Here is a 14,492-nt window from a genome sequence, read left to right as displayed (position 1 = left end):
CCATATAGCTAAGGCTACTTCAGCAGTGATCAGTGTGAAGAACATAATACAGTTGTGTAAGTAAACTGACAGAAATCACTCCTTCCCTCCACCCCCTCTTACTTTTGTGTGTGTTTTTATGCCAGGGTGTGGACATGATTTTTTTTCCCCTAGCAATGTCCTGTCAGGGTCTCCCATTCTCAGTTGGGCTTAGCACCCAAACCTGACTTTTTAGTAAGCTCAGCTTGAGATGACAAATTTAGTCACGTGGAAAATGCATGCCCTTGTGCTTTGGAACCTGTCCAGATAGTATATTCTGTGCAGGATATAAGCCATAAAACTAAAGCTACTGCAACAGTGATCATTCGAACATCTACTGTTATAACAGGTTTACTTGCACAATTGTACAGTCTCAAGATGAGTTGTAAGTCTTGGCAAATACATGCCATATCAGGCGTTATGTTCAATAATGGTTCTGTTGAAATAACCTAAAAGGAAATTTAAGACTACTTTTGATCTAAAGAAGATGCTTTTGGAAATTACATGAGCCAGATAGGCTTTCTTAACTACTGAAGAGACATGATGATAAAAAGGTAAAGAATTAACTACAAGAATACTTAGATCTCTTACAGCAGTGTCTGACTGAGGGGTGTGTCACTTGTATGATGTGGGATTTTTTGTTTTGTACCAAAGTTAATGATACTACATTTTGTCACATTTAAATTGAAACCAGTGCAACTGCACCAGTTATTAACATGGTTTACCTCATGTTGGAGCAATTGTGAGTCAGTGGAAGTTTGATTTAATTATTCGCAATTTATAGTTATTTGCAACTTTAGTTAACCCTAGACCAGAAAGCTTGACATGAGGGTCTAAGAAATGGATGTCAGACAATGATAGACCAGAATTATTGTCCTGAAGGTCTAAGAAGTAGATGTGAAATAGGGGAAGACCCATTTGAATCCTGTGGTACACTACTGATAATATTCTTATGCTTTCAGAAATGGTACCTATGACTTTAACCACATGGATTCTATTAGACAACCAGTTAACTATCCACCTTACAGCAGGATTTATATTCATATTTACAAGCTGGTCAATAATGCCTGCATGGGCAGTAGTTTCAAACACATTGGCCTGGTCAGTATATGCTCTATGTACTGTGTAACCACTGTCCACTGTTTTTTTGATTTTTTTCAAAGAAATTATTGAGGTTAGAGACAGGGCCTTCCTTTGACAAAGCTAAGTTGATGCAAGTGTCCAGGAATAACAGATTTTTGATGACTAGATTAATGAGGTCTGAGATATGTTCCATAGCTTTACATGTGAGGATAGTATGACTAATTAAGTTGTTGTTAGACAACACTTGTGCAACTTTTTCCTATTGCAGATATGGTCATGTGTATATTTTCTTGTTTTAGTACTTAGATAAATTCCAACTTTTTTTCTTAAGTGATTTAAATCATTACACCTGGAACACAAATTCATGTCTACATAAAACCTGACAGATTTTGTAGTGTTCTGTAACAGGTAAAATAACTTGCATAAAATTATTTGAAAAGTTCATTTGTAACCAACTTCTGTTCTAAAAGAATCCAAGAAGTGTTCTATATTAAGATCACTGTTGCAGTAGCCTAAGCTAAATGGGTTATATCGTGATAAGGATATGACCAGTTGGCCAGCTTTACAAAGTTTAAGGGTACCTTCCACAAACCTTGACTGCCTGGTGTTTGAGCAGAGCTCCATATAAAAGACAAGACTGAAAGTCTTCCTCTGCAGGCTTCATAGTGCTGACAGTCTACTAGCAGTCCTTCAAAACTGGGCAGATAAGTTCCCTTCAGGGAAACCCGTTTCCACTAAATTATTTTTCAGAAGAAATGCTGTGTTTTTATGTGAAAATTTATGTACCTTTGCTAGGAATTGGTATATTATGGAGTGCCTTGCAAAGGGATGTTTTTTCAATTGCAAATGTTTGCGAATGCTTAAATGCTTTTTGAAAGTTTTTGTTTTCATACATTGCTATGTAGGGTAGTGGTGTTTGGGGACTGTCATTAAAATTTTAACCTCAAAACTTGACTTGATTGTCACTTATTTACCAACTTGCACAGGCTCCACTACACGCCTTTCTGTTACTCTTACGGTAGAACTATGGAGCACATATTGATGGTCTCAGTTCTTCCTTCCCCTGTCTACAAGAAATCGTTTTCTTATGAGCTTTAGGTCCAGCCTGCAGTCTCACCACCTCAGCTGCTGATGGGTGACTCTGTTGTCACCAGACTTGATTCCTCGGACTGCTCATTATTGTCTCACAGTCCCTCTGGTGTAACACCTACAGCCACTAAATACTTGAGAGAGTTTAGTCATGTCCTGTGTGACTGTACGTTAGCCTTTCCTAGGCAAGGAAGAACCACTGTTGTTGGTCTTGGAATGGTAGCAGATTAAGGTTTACCACTTAGCCGACTTGGGGGTTATTTCCTGAATAGTGTCCCTGCCGTGAGTCTGTCTTTTTCCAGGAAGTTTCCCAGGAAAACAAAACTAGTGATGTATGTGCCTTCTGAATTTTGTTCTTTCTCTCTGTCTCTCGGAACAGGAAAGACTTGTTGAGATTACCAAATGTATTGCTTCTAGCCTTGAATACTTTTATTTCTGTTTCTTCACTGACTTAATAGGAAAAGAAAAAAAAAGTTTTCCCTATTTTAGTGCCATTGATCCTCAGAATGGCAGGGACTGGGCAAGTTCTTCAGTATTTTTCTGTGGAAAGTGTTTCTTCAGTTTCTCCTCCACTACACTTACCTTTCCTGAAAGGTTTGTTTCAGTGAGAACAGACTAAAAACACCACATCCCTGTATTGTTTTGTTAACACTTGTGTTCCCTCTTCTTGCAGCTGATCATACTGTGTTGTTTGATTCACAGCATCTTTTCTGTAGATTTTGGAGTTCGACGGTCAGCCCCCTGTCCCTATTAGTACCTCAAGTTATAAAAATAGCTCAAGATGCACAAACTCTAATCCCAAATCAGATCCTGTAGTGATTTATCCATATTTAAATCTTTCAGTGTTAGACATATTATGAGTGCTAACGCCATTCGCTCTGTCAAGGATGGGAAAACTTTTATTTATTTTATTTTATTTTACATTTGTTTACTGGGAAAGTCCAACTGGACAAGCTGTCCTTTTTCAGAGGAGGCCCAGGGAGATAAGCTCCACAAAAAAAAAAAAAAAATGGCAAACATATACAATGATTATACAAAAGGACAAGTTATTAGATTAGCTATATAGGTAAAAATCACATGTAAGATTTTGTGTAATTTTAGTATTGAGTATTTTTGTAAAAAACAATATAGTATAATTTAAGAACAATCAGAAATATAAGTATTTAGACTAAATATAAAGATAGAAATCACATATAACAGTTTTTATAATTTCAGCAGCACGCTTTTTATAACAACAGTCTTAGTCCCTAGACGTACAGTGTAAAATGTAACAGCAAACTTAGACCCTGCCTTGAAGGAACACATTTGAGTTGTGAAAATCAGTGGTGGTAAGTGTTTTGCAGTGATCTTTACCAGATCAAGGCTGATTAGCTAAAAGGTTGTGTGTTTTTAGCCTGGGCTGCTACAAGAGCATAACCAAGTTTTAGTTAAATGTGCTTTAAGCATCTCTTTAAATTTAGTTATTACAGAGGTAGTTTTATGTTTATCAGGAGAGAATACCATTGTTTAGCTATGCAGTGAGAGTAAAGAGCTTTTCCAGCAGTGTTGTTAGCTTTAGTTATCATTAGTAGGGATTTCTTGTTAGAACGGACTCGGTTGGCAGAGTATGGTTGCAGTATGTTAAGGAAGGCAGGAATTTTGTCCAGTTGGTAGAGTAATTAGTGAGCTATGGACAGTTGGTTGTAGACCAGGAGGTTTTATTATGTTTAGGAAGAAATGTTTGCTTTTCTTTAACTTTAATGTTCAGAATTTTGAACAGTCAGGTTCACGTGTTAATTTTTTTTTTGCTTCTTTTGAAAATGTAAGGTTAACTGTTAACCTTCCTTCTTTTGAGGCTAAAGCTGTTTTATGTCACTTAGTTGTGTCTGATTCTCTCATAACTGGTCACTCCTTACTGTTGATGTGTATAGAACTGTTGGTTCTGATTCGGTTATTAGAAGGTTTGCTTGCTTACATTACCAAAATATTCCATTAGATGTTGAAACTGAGATCTTGTATTCTACTCTGGATAAAGATTGGACCATCTGCTGCTAAGGTATTTAAAAGGTTTGACATGAGAGTGACCTTGATTCTAGGAGTCACTCAGAATTTGCAACCTTTTGAAGATCGTATTTCAGGAAACACTCTACCATTCTCAGCAAAGTTCCAACAAGCATAATTTTCAAATAGCAGTAGCTAGGAGTCTTAATTAGTCAAGGTTGTGCCGCCAGAACCAAGGACAGTCTGTAAAGTCTGAATGACTGTCTTTGCCTTTTCTACCCCATCCCCCTTCCCACCCTGGCAAACTTTAAATGTTTCCCCCTCAGTCTAAGCCTCCGTCTTGCACAGTGACATCAGACTGTCTCAAACAAGTGGGTTCTGAGTCTTTTCCTTCAGGGCTACAGATGGCTAGGGGAATCTTTCCCTCCTTTTCATGGGTTTTCTCTTTATCCTACTAACCAGGTCTGCTTGTTTTCTCTTGTTGTAGAGCTAGTGGTGGTTCAGTGGTAGTAGAATTTATGCATTCAGCCCTGATGGGTATAATGTTTTTATTAAAGGTTCTTTCTGGTGGAAAACTTAGGAGGAACTTGGAGACGAGTCCTAGATCTCCTTTCTCAGTCTTTTTGTATAGAGAACAAAATTCTAAATATTACCCTTCAAGCCCTGTTACCTTTCATTCCCTCCGGCAGTTTTATTGTATCACTGGACCTAAAAGTTGGTTATTGCATTCCAATTTGCAAGAAATGCGAGCATTTTAAGTTTTTCTGTGTCTGGCTCACTTTATCGGTTTCTGTCTTACCCTTTGGACTGTTCACTGCACTAAAGGTTTAACAGTGTGTCTCTCCTTCCAGTGGTTGCTCATAGCATGTTTCAAGGCATTCGCATCTTTCATTATTTGGTTGATTGCCATATTTTGCCAGACACTTTTTTTTTTTTTCTAATTTCCAGGATTCCCTACCATGGGTTATGAAACTCCTGTTCAGTCTAGGGTTTCAACTAAACTTGCAGAAACCATCTCTCATCCCTTCTTGCTCACTAGTTTTTCTGGGATGTCTTCTACACTTGTCCCTAGGAAGAGCTTTTCTTCCATTAAACTAGGTACAGTAGTACAGGGATACTTTCCTGGACTTCTCTAGCCAATTTCAGGTTTCTGCCAGGGAGTTTCTTAGGATTCTCTTTAGTTTTCTAGCCAGATTTCACATGAGAAGGGTTCAGAGCTACCTCTGATCAGTCCGGACTTATCAACACCCCTCATATTTCAGATTCCAGTTTTGGGGTTTGTAAAAAGGGAGTTACTTTTGTAGGTGGAGTGATTGTCACTAACTCCAGGTTTCCTCTTTTCTCTTCAGATCCCCTGCCAGTCTGTCACAGCAAATGCTACAGACATTGTTTGTGGAGCAGTTTCAAAAGGGGTGGAAGTGAGAGGTCAGTGGAATTCCAAGGACAGACAGTAGCACAAAAATGTCAGATGTTGACTGTAGTCTGTGCTTTGAAAGCCTTAATTCCTGGTGTCCAGAACCTCTACAGATTATCATAAACATACTGCAGTGATGTGGCACATAAACAGTCAAGTGGATACCAGATCCTAAGCCCTTTGCAGACTTGTTATGATTGCCTGTGAAGAAGCAGCTCAACTCATTTTGAGGCTTCAGGCTTTGTACATCCCATCAGAACAAAACATTGTAGCATACAAGCTGAGCAGGACCAGGACATGCCCTCACCAGTGAAAATTTCACCGGGGGGGGGGGTCATGTCTTCCATGAATCTATCCAGTAATAAAGCTGTTTGCCTCCTTTTAAAACAAACTGTTAAACAATCCTGTTCCAAGATTTCTAACAAACAGGCCTGGACAACAGATTTTTGTTTTTTTTTATTCCCTTTGATGGGAATATTCCTGTGTACTTTCCACCCTTTCCACTAATTCATAGAGTCTTTTAAAGTTTCTCAGTGACTTTCCAAGGGTTGTGAATGACTCCCTTTTGGCTAAGGCAACAGTGGTTCTACCATCTTCTGAAACTGGCCAAGGACAATTATCACAACTTCTCCGCAGTCTGAATTTTCTTAAACAAGAAAGGGGTTGCTTGATGCACCCCATCCTGAAAACGCTTCAGTAAACTTCCAGGATGATAAAAAAGTTTTTGATACCTTTTATGCACCCTTTTTTGAAATCCATGCAGCAGTTTCTAAAAAGATGAAATAATTTGCTACTAGAAATCTTTTCTATAAAAGGAAGAGATTTTCTAGTTAATGCCAGTCCAAGAACCAGGATCTTTTTAAGGCTTACTTTCTTCTGGTTCAAATTTTTTATGCGAGTTGTTAATCTGTGCATCTGTTATTCCCCAATCAGAATTCATTTTCAGCTATTTCTGCTTGTCTGCCCTTCGATACCTCCATTTTTCCTACCCTTAAGTCAAACAGTTTGTGAAAGGGTTTTTTTCACATATGTCCTATGTGAAAGCCAGATGTCCTTCAAGGATGCATCTGCAGTCATAACATATGGGTTGTCCTGCCTCAGGCAGCCCTTCGGTCGGCCAGATTCCAAAGTCTGGGTCCGGCGCCGGCTGATATCGCCTCTTCCCCGATATGTGAAAGCCAGTTGCTTCTGTTTAAGATCTTTATGGTATTGCTTGAAAAAAATTTACACTTCCACTTGATCCAGCTCATCAGGTTATTCGTAAGGTTCTCAATATGGAAAATTGTACTGCTCATTGCTCTGACACCTGCAAGAATAGTATCTGAGTAATAAACTGTTATGATGAGTCAACCCTACCTCATTTCTGGCTTCCGAATTTACTTTGTTAGTCTTTTAATCTCCTTGTATTGTTTTCAGAACATAAAACAAAGAAAGAATTATTCTTACACTGGATATCTACAGGCAGCTGATATACTACATGGACAGAACTCTGTCCTTCAGTAAGTCTGATCAGCTGTTTGCCTCCTATGAAGGTAAGAGAGGATGACAACCAGGGTCAAAGCAGTCAAATTTCATATGGTTGCCTCATGTTTTATTCTTTCTGCTGTGGTCACTATATTAAGTCACGTCCAGGTAGGGTTAGGGCCAGTTCTTCCAGGGTTTTGATTTCATCTGTGTCTTTTTGGAAAGGGATGGTCACTAGAAGTTTTCTAGAAACAGCAACGTGGTTCTCTGTACATACTTTTACAAAGCAGTACAAACTGGATTCCTTTCCAGGTGTAGAGCAGGCTTTGCTTGGAACATTCTCCAGGGGATCCTGGATGCCTGATTCTTTTTCCTCCTTGTTTGTTTGTAATCTAGTGTAATCCACCCATTTAGTTCAGGGTATTGCAACAGTGATTGTTATGTAGAACATAGTACAGTTGTATAATTACCATAAACATTCAGTGCTCTAAATGATCACCGTTGCAGTAGCTGTACCATCCCTCCAACCCCTCCTTCCCTTTTTTTCCTGATTATTGTATTGCTAGGGTGTATATGCATATACCTTTGTGTATATAGTTTCTGTTGTTGAGTATGCTTCCTGGAATTGTTCTTTGGATATTCAAAAAGGTCTCAATTATTACTATAGTGGGAGAACTAAATTTGAGACAACCTGCTAACCCTCTAAAAATTCAAAAAACAAACTGGTGAAAAAAACACCCTTGCAGGTCCAGCGCCTTTAAACTCCTGGATTCAGATAGATGTGTGCAAAGTTCTTTATAATCCACAGGTTATGTTGTAAACAAGAGCGCCAATAAACGAAAACAACAAATTGCCTTTAAACTCCTGGATTCAGATAGATGTGTGCAAAGTTCTTTATAATCCACAGGTTATGTTGTAAACAAGAACGCCAATAAACGAAAAAAACAAATTAAAATTTCAATTTGTTTTTTTTTGTTTATTGGAGTTCTTGTTTACAGCATAACCTGTGGATTATAAAGAACTTTGCACACATCTATCTGAATCCAGGAGTTTAAAGGCGCTGGACCTGCAAGGGTGGTTTTTTCACAACCTGCTAACCTGTTAAGCAGTTTTTTGAAAACTAGCCCTTTATGAAGTGTATACCTTTGAAATGGTTTGGCTAACTGCATTGTGTTTTGTTATGACAGATAGTAACGCATTTTGATTGGGTTGGAACCAGTTTCAGCAGATCATTAGTTTCTGCTTTGAATGTATGTTGAGGTTATTATTTGGACTTCTGTTCACATCACAAATTAAGTCTCCAGTCTAAAAACAGTGTACAATTTGCAGCTTCTGTTACATTGGTAATGCTGTAGGCCTTTCATCTATTGGAGGTACATTACTTGGTACTATTCCAGTGTTGCTTATGTTGAACACAGTAAAGTTATGAGAGTGCATCTTTAAGGGGTACCTGTTTTCAGGTACTAAAAGTGATCTTGGAACACAGACTCCCATTTAGTTTGTTTTAGAAAATGGACTTTGCAAATCAGCAATTTCTATTTACTAGCTGAATTCCATTCACTAGGTGAATTACTATATTAGGAGAGCATGGTAAAAAAAGGAGTCTGTGCCATAACAAAAACCTTTTATTGTAGCAGTCATTTTGTTTTTAGTCACTGACCATAGCTGTTATAAAAACAGAACTAGTGCAAGAAAGTGCAGGCAGAAATCAGCTTAGTTTTTTTCTTTTTTTGCATTTTCCAGTTCTGCTTTTTTGAGCCACAGTTAACAAGTGAAAAAAGACTAAAACAAGTATCTGCTACAGTTACAAGGAGTTTTCTGTGTGTGTGTGTATATATGTGTACGCTCACTAACCACAGCTGTTTCAAAAAAAAAAAAAAAGTGTTTGTGTGTGCGTGTGTGTTTCCATGCATATGAATGGGATCATGTGGGTCTGTGCTTCTGACTCTTTCTGTATGTGTTTCTGTATATGTGAGTGGGACTGTGTTTGTGCCTCTGTGTTTATCTTGATGTGTCTGCGCTGCTGTGTCTGAGTTTCTACTTATTTGTGTGCATGTGCATGTGTGTGGGTAAGAACGTCTTGACTAAACATTCATAAATACTTGCATAACTTTTATTTATAGAAAGTAGCCCTTGATTATGCTCCAGTACATCGAAAAAGACAAAAAGCCAGTGAAGTGTTTATGTACCATGAGACCCCATCTTAATTAAGATCAGGCATCGTGCTAAGCAGTCAAACCTGACAGTACTGGCCAGCAAGCAACAACAGCAGAATTAAAAACACTTTTCTTTCTGCCTGATGCTTGTGCCAGTAGTCTGTCCCTGACTTTCTTTCTCTAAAGTAAGATGTGTTACACTGTCTTTTTGACAGCACTTGTTAAGTGCATTATGGCTTAGAAAGCCAGCAACTCACTCTGCGCTTTTTTTTTCCATTAAGTAGTAGTACGTGGAGCAGATGAAGCTCCATACAGTACAAAGTATTATGATCATGTCTCTGACCATAACCCTCCATTATGTGTTCTCTGTATGGATACCAAGATTTCTTGGCAACCATAATATTGTTGTTACAGTTGGAAACCCGACCATAATTCTCTATATTATGATGCAGATATTTCATCTACCAACAGTTACATGTCTTGCAGCTTTCAAACAAGTGTGTGTGAGTGTGTCTGTCTGTATTAATAATAAAACACATGCAAAACCAACTTAACAGCTAATTTTCTAAGTATAGTAATAACCTTCAGGGTAAACTTTACAGAAAAATAATGGACCTTTCTGTTGTGAGGAGGCCCCACACTTGTGCTGTTGGGCCTTGTAACTCCCCTGGGTTGTCAGTCAGTATTGTGTATGTAAGTAAACTTATCTACCCAAGAATCCAGTTTATTTATTTAACATTTGTTTACCAGGATAATCCGACTGGATAACAGGTGTCCCATTTTCAGCAGAGTCCTGGGGAAAAAAGCTCCAGAAATTACAGAAAGTAATGTAATGGCAACATTTTGTTACAAAGTGAGAAATGATAGTAGTAGATTAGGAAAACATGTTATACATAGTAGAAAAAAATATATATACACACACACACACACACACACAAAATATAAACAACATTTTGGTTACAAAGTGAGAAATGACAGTAGCAGATTAGGAAACATGTTCTACATAGTAGATAAAATATATACAGTATACATAATGAGCATAATTGGAAGACAATTCCCAGGCATTTACTAAGTAGTAGCAATGTATACAATTTGTACAGTAATCATTGGTAGATAACAGTGTTGGTAAACACCAGAAGCATGAGGGAGTAACAGCAGGAACTGCTGTAAAGTTACGTCTTACAGTAGGTGTGGTTTCAGGGCAGTGGATTGCAGTTGCAAAAGCAGTTACTGTAAAGGTATGATTTAAGAAGGTTTTTGAATGTAGAAGTACAGTTTTGTATTCTGAGGTCAGGGGGCAGGGTGTTCCATGTCTTAGTGGCTTCATTAGGGAAGAGAGATTCACCAGAGACATTTTTATATGGAATTGTACTGATCAGAACTTTATTACTGGATGGTAAATGTCTGTTTGAGTTGTAAAAGTTTAGGCGACCAGTCAGGGCAGGGGTTCTCTCAGGATAGTATAGTACTTGATGGGCTAGGTTGAGTTGGTGGTAGCGTAGTAAATTGGGAAATTTGCGCCAGTGTAATAAGTGTAGGGATTGGCAGTGGTGAGAGCATGATTTGGTATTGGTTGTGAACCTTGCAGTTTTGTTGTACAGGTGGATAGTTTGTTCAGGTTGTTTTTATTTAGGTTTGTTATAACCGGGGGTGCATAAAGTAATGTGGACAGGAGGTGGGTTCTGGCTATATTAGCTCTAGACCTGGAGGTGAGGTACTTTTTGAGTGCTATAGGGTACCTAGCTTTTTATAGACTTTGGAGATAGTTATGGAGATGTGTCTGTTGTATTCTAGTTGTGGATCAATTGTAAGTCGTAGTAGTTTGGCTTCTGATACTGGGGTGATGAGTGTCTTGTTGGAGAAGTTGGGGTTTTTGTTCTTTGGTGAAACAACATAAGTTGAGTTTTCCTGGGGTTTAATATCAGTTGTGACTTACTTAACCAGTTTTCTATGTCTGTAGAGGATTCTTCGGCTTTTTGCTGGAGAAGTTGGAAGCTAGGAGCGGAGCAGATTAGGGTTGTGTTGTCAACTTTAGTGGTTGGTAAGTGAAGTTGGTTTGTAAAGATGTTAAAAAGAAGGGGGCCTAAAATAGAACCTTGCGGGATGCCTAGTGTGACAGGAAGTGTCGGGGGGAAGGGAGATGAGCCATTTGACAGACTGTTGGCTGTTGTCTAGGTAACTTTTGAACCAGAGTAGGATGGGATTGTCAGTGTTGAGGTCAAAGAGGCATGTTAGGAGTTTATTCTGGGAAACTGTATCAAATGCTTTGGCTATGTCTAAAAAGGTAGCGGTGACTAGGATGCCTTGGTTCCTGAGTGAGTTTATAGTGTTGGTGAAGTTAATTAGGGTGGTGGTGGTAGTGTGGGTTGCTGAAATCCATGTTGAGATTTAGAAAGGAGATTATTGGAGAGAAGGTGGGAGAGGAGTTGATGAATGCACTTTTCTAAGATCTTTGATAGGGGTGAGAGGATCGCAATTGGTTGATAATTGAAGGGGAATGAGGAATGAGGTCTTCCACAAGGATGGGACAGTATTTTCAGTAATGGATCTATTAGTAGTGAGATGGGGTAAGCTGTAGCTTGGGATGCAAGTTGAAGGTATTAAGAGGGAAGATTGTTGGCTGCTAGGGTAGTTGGTTTGAGTTTAGTTAAGTATTTTTGGATAATAGAAGTTGGTACTGGCATGAGAATGAAGGAGGTAGTGTTGTTTTGGCCTTAGGGGTTTGTGGTAGGTTGAGAGTGTTTGTACTGTTTGAGTTTAAGTATAAAAGTGGTAAGGTATTCATTGAAGCTAGTGGCTATGTCTGAGTTTCTACCTTCTATATTGGGGGGGGTCCAGGCTGGAGGATGTTGTTCACTGCAGCCCAGAATTTTTGAGGGTTGGAATTGTGTTTATTTTATAGGGAAATGTAGTGATTTTGCTTGTTTTATTTCAAAGTTCAAGGAAGGTTTGCTTAGTTGTAGGTGTCTTGTGTTGTTGCCAGATTTTCCAGGCTTTGTCCATGTCTTTGAGTAAGGCTCTTGTGTTTTTTGTAGCCAAGGGGCAGGGTTACTACATATTCTAATTGTTTTGATTGGGACTAGGCGGTTGAGGATGTTTAGAAATGTGGAGTTAACGTATTCAACTGGCCTTGTCAAGTGGAAGGCTTTTGATGGGAGACCAGTTACAGGATTTTAGGGCTTCTAAGAAATGAGCTGTAGAGAAGTTTATCCAGGAGTGGGTTTGTAGTGTGGAGGGAAGTTATTAGGTTTTAGTTTGTGTCTAAGGATAAATGTGGGGTTGTGATCACTGAGGGAGTCGGGCAGTGTACCACACTGATGGGCAGTATTGGGTTGGTTTGTGAGGATCCAGTTTAATATGGATTCTCTTTTGGTAGACTTATCAATGCAAGTTGGTGTATGTATGAGTTAGGTGAATTTATAAAGGTTAATATGGCTGGTGGGTGTTAGAGAGTGGATAGAGTTCCAGTCAGTGTTGACATCACCTTTGACTGTCGTTTCATGGGAAGGGAGTGCGAAGCCCAATGTAGTATGGATTCTAAGGTGGTCAGGTTATCACCTGGTGGTATGTAAATCCCGAGTAAGTTTAGATGTTTGTGCTGGTTTGGGTGGAGTTTAGCGAATATGGTTTCTGCATTTTTGAAGTCTGGGGATTCATTTTGTAGAAGTTGAAGTTTTAAGCTAGTTTTGTAAAGTAGGGCAATGCCACCACCTCTTTTGTTAACTTTGTCAGCCCTAAAATGTTGTATCCAGGTGGGGTTATGTGGTTATCCTTGATATGTGGTTTAAGCCATGTCTCTGTAATGAACATTAGATCAGGGTTATAAATGGAGATAGTAGAGTGTTGTTCTATTTTGTTCATAATACTGTGAATATTCAAGTTGATTATTAGTAAGTCGGTCTGTTTATGTTTGAATGGGAGGTGGGAATTTCAGGTGTTAGTTGAAGTTGTTAATGGGCCAGCATTGGGGTGGATATTACCTCCTAGTAATAACTGGGCTACTATGGTGCTGATTGTTTTGAGGTGTAGCGTTGTTAGGGTGTGGAATTTGAGACTTTTTTTTTTTTTGGTGTGGAGTCAAGATAAATGGGTGAGGTGAGATGGGTGAAGGATTGTCTATGAATGACTTGGGATGGGGATAGGTGAGTGGGGGAAAAGGTAGTGGTAAGGGATAGGGTGGGGAATCACAAGTCATTGTAATGGGTGAGTGTGAGGTGATAAGAGGTACTAACGGAGGCTATGGAGAGACCTATAAATAGAAAGACTAGTAGTAGGGGAGTAAAGTGTTGTTGGGAGTCGAGGATATAAGACATAATTGGAATTGTATTGGTTTTAAAAAGGGGGGTTTATGTTATAGAGAAAGACGGGTGAGTGGGTTTGAAGGATAGGGGGAGGTGCTAGAGATAGGAGTGAATGATTGAGGGGTGGGTGGCTAGAAAATTATGCTGGGGTGTGCCTTAGGGTGTGTAATAGGGTGTGGAGTTATTTTCAGACTGTGGATCGGATGTTGGGTGTGGTACAGGGAGTCAGGTGATTTGGAGTATAGATAAATCTAAGAGTAGCAGGGCGGGTGGGGAATGGGGGGAAGTAGGAGAGTGGAGTGAGCCCGAGCACAGCAAGGGCAAATGGCGTGGGACTGATCCCACCAGGACCACATAGCGCAAAAAGCAATCAGTCATGTTGATAGAGTCGGCCTGGTAAGTAGGTTAAGTCTATGACTGGCACAAAGGTTAGGGAATTAGGCTGAATTTATGCAATTGTAGTGAGTTCTGCAATATAATGTTTTAATTAACCTTATTTTCCATTTTATTTTTTGTAGTTTTTCACTAATTAAAGAGTGGTCTGGGAAGGGGAAGGATAGACAACAGGCAGAAAGGGTAGCACGGTTAGCACGGTTTTACTGCTATCTGCAGTCTGGATATGATACCTGGTTATCTGCTGCCACCTATTGGTGATTTAATACTAATTCAGAAGACACTGAGACTTAAAGGAGAACCACACCCACAAACTCAAAAAACATGTTTATTTCATCATGGTTTGGTGTTTCCTACATTTGATCACCACTCTGGCACTATTTACAGGTTTTTAAATATTTTTATATATAATTTCTGTGTCTGACCACATGGGATCTGGCATCTTGAAGTAATTTTGATTTATTTTGCCTCTATGTATCCTGAAATGCAGTGCTCGACTGTAAAAAGTTACATTACACAGGCGTCTTTTTTCCTAAAGCTCCTGTCACTGCATTGATTTTACATGCATATACTGCTGGTTTTCAGTCAGTTTTA

At 39.0% G+C, this 14,492-nt stretch overlaps 1 protein-coding gene across 4 annotated transcripts in view; it reads left to right on the top strand.

Annotated features, from left to right (window-relative positions):
- DNAJB2 (DnaJ heat shock protein family (Hsp40) member B2) overlaps positions 1 to 14,492 on the top strand; it is a 2,030,098-nt gene that overhangs the window by 1,591,088 nt on the left and 424,518 nt on the right. The gene's annotated exons all lie outside the window — the stretch shown is intronic.

This window comes from Protopterus annectens, chromosome 6.part1 (assembly GCF_019279795.1).
Source record: "Protopterus annectens isolate FY-2018-M chromosome 6.part1, PAN1.0, whole genome shotgun sequence".
Classification (NCBI taxonomy): domain Eukaryota; kingdom Metazoa; phylum Chordata; order Ceratodontiformes; family Protopteridae; genus Protopterus; species Protopterus annectens.
This window is presented reverse-complemented; position numbering and strand designations above follow the sequence as displayed.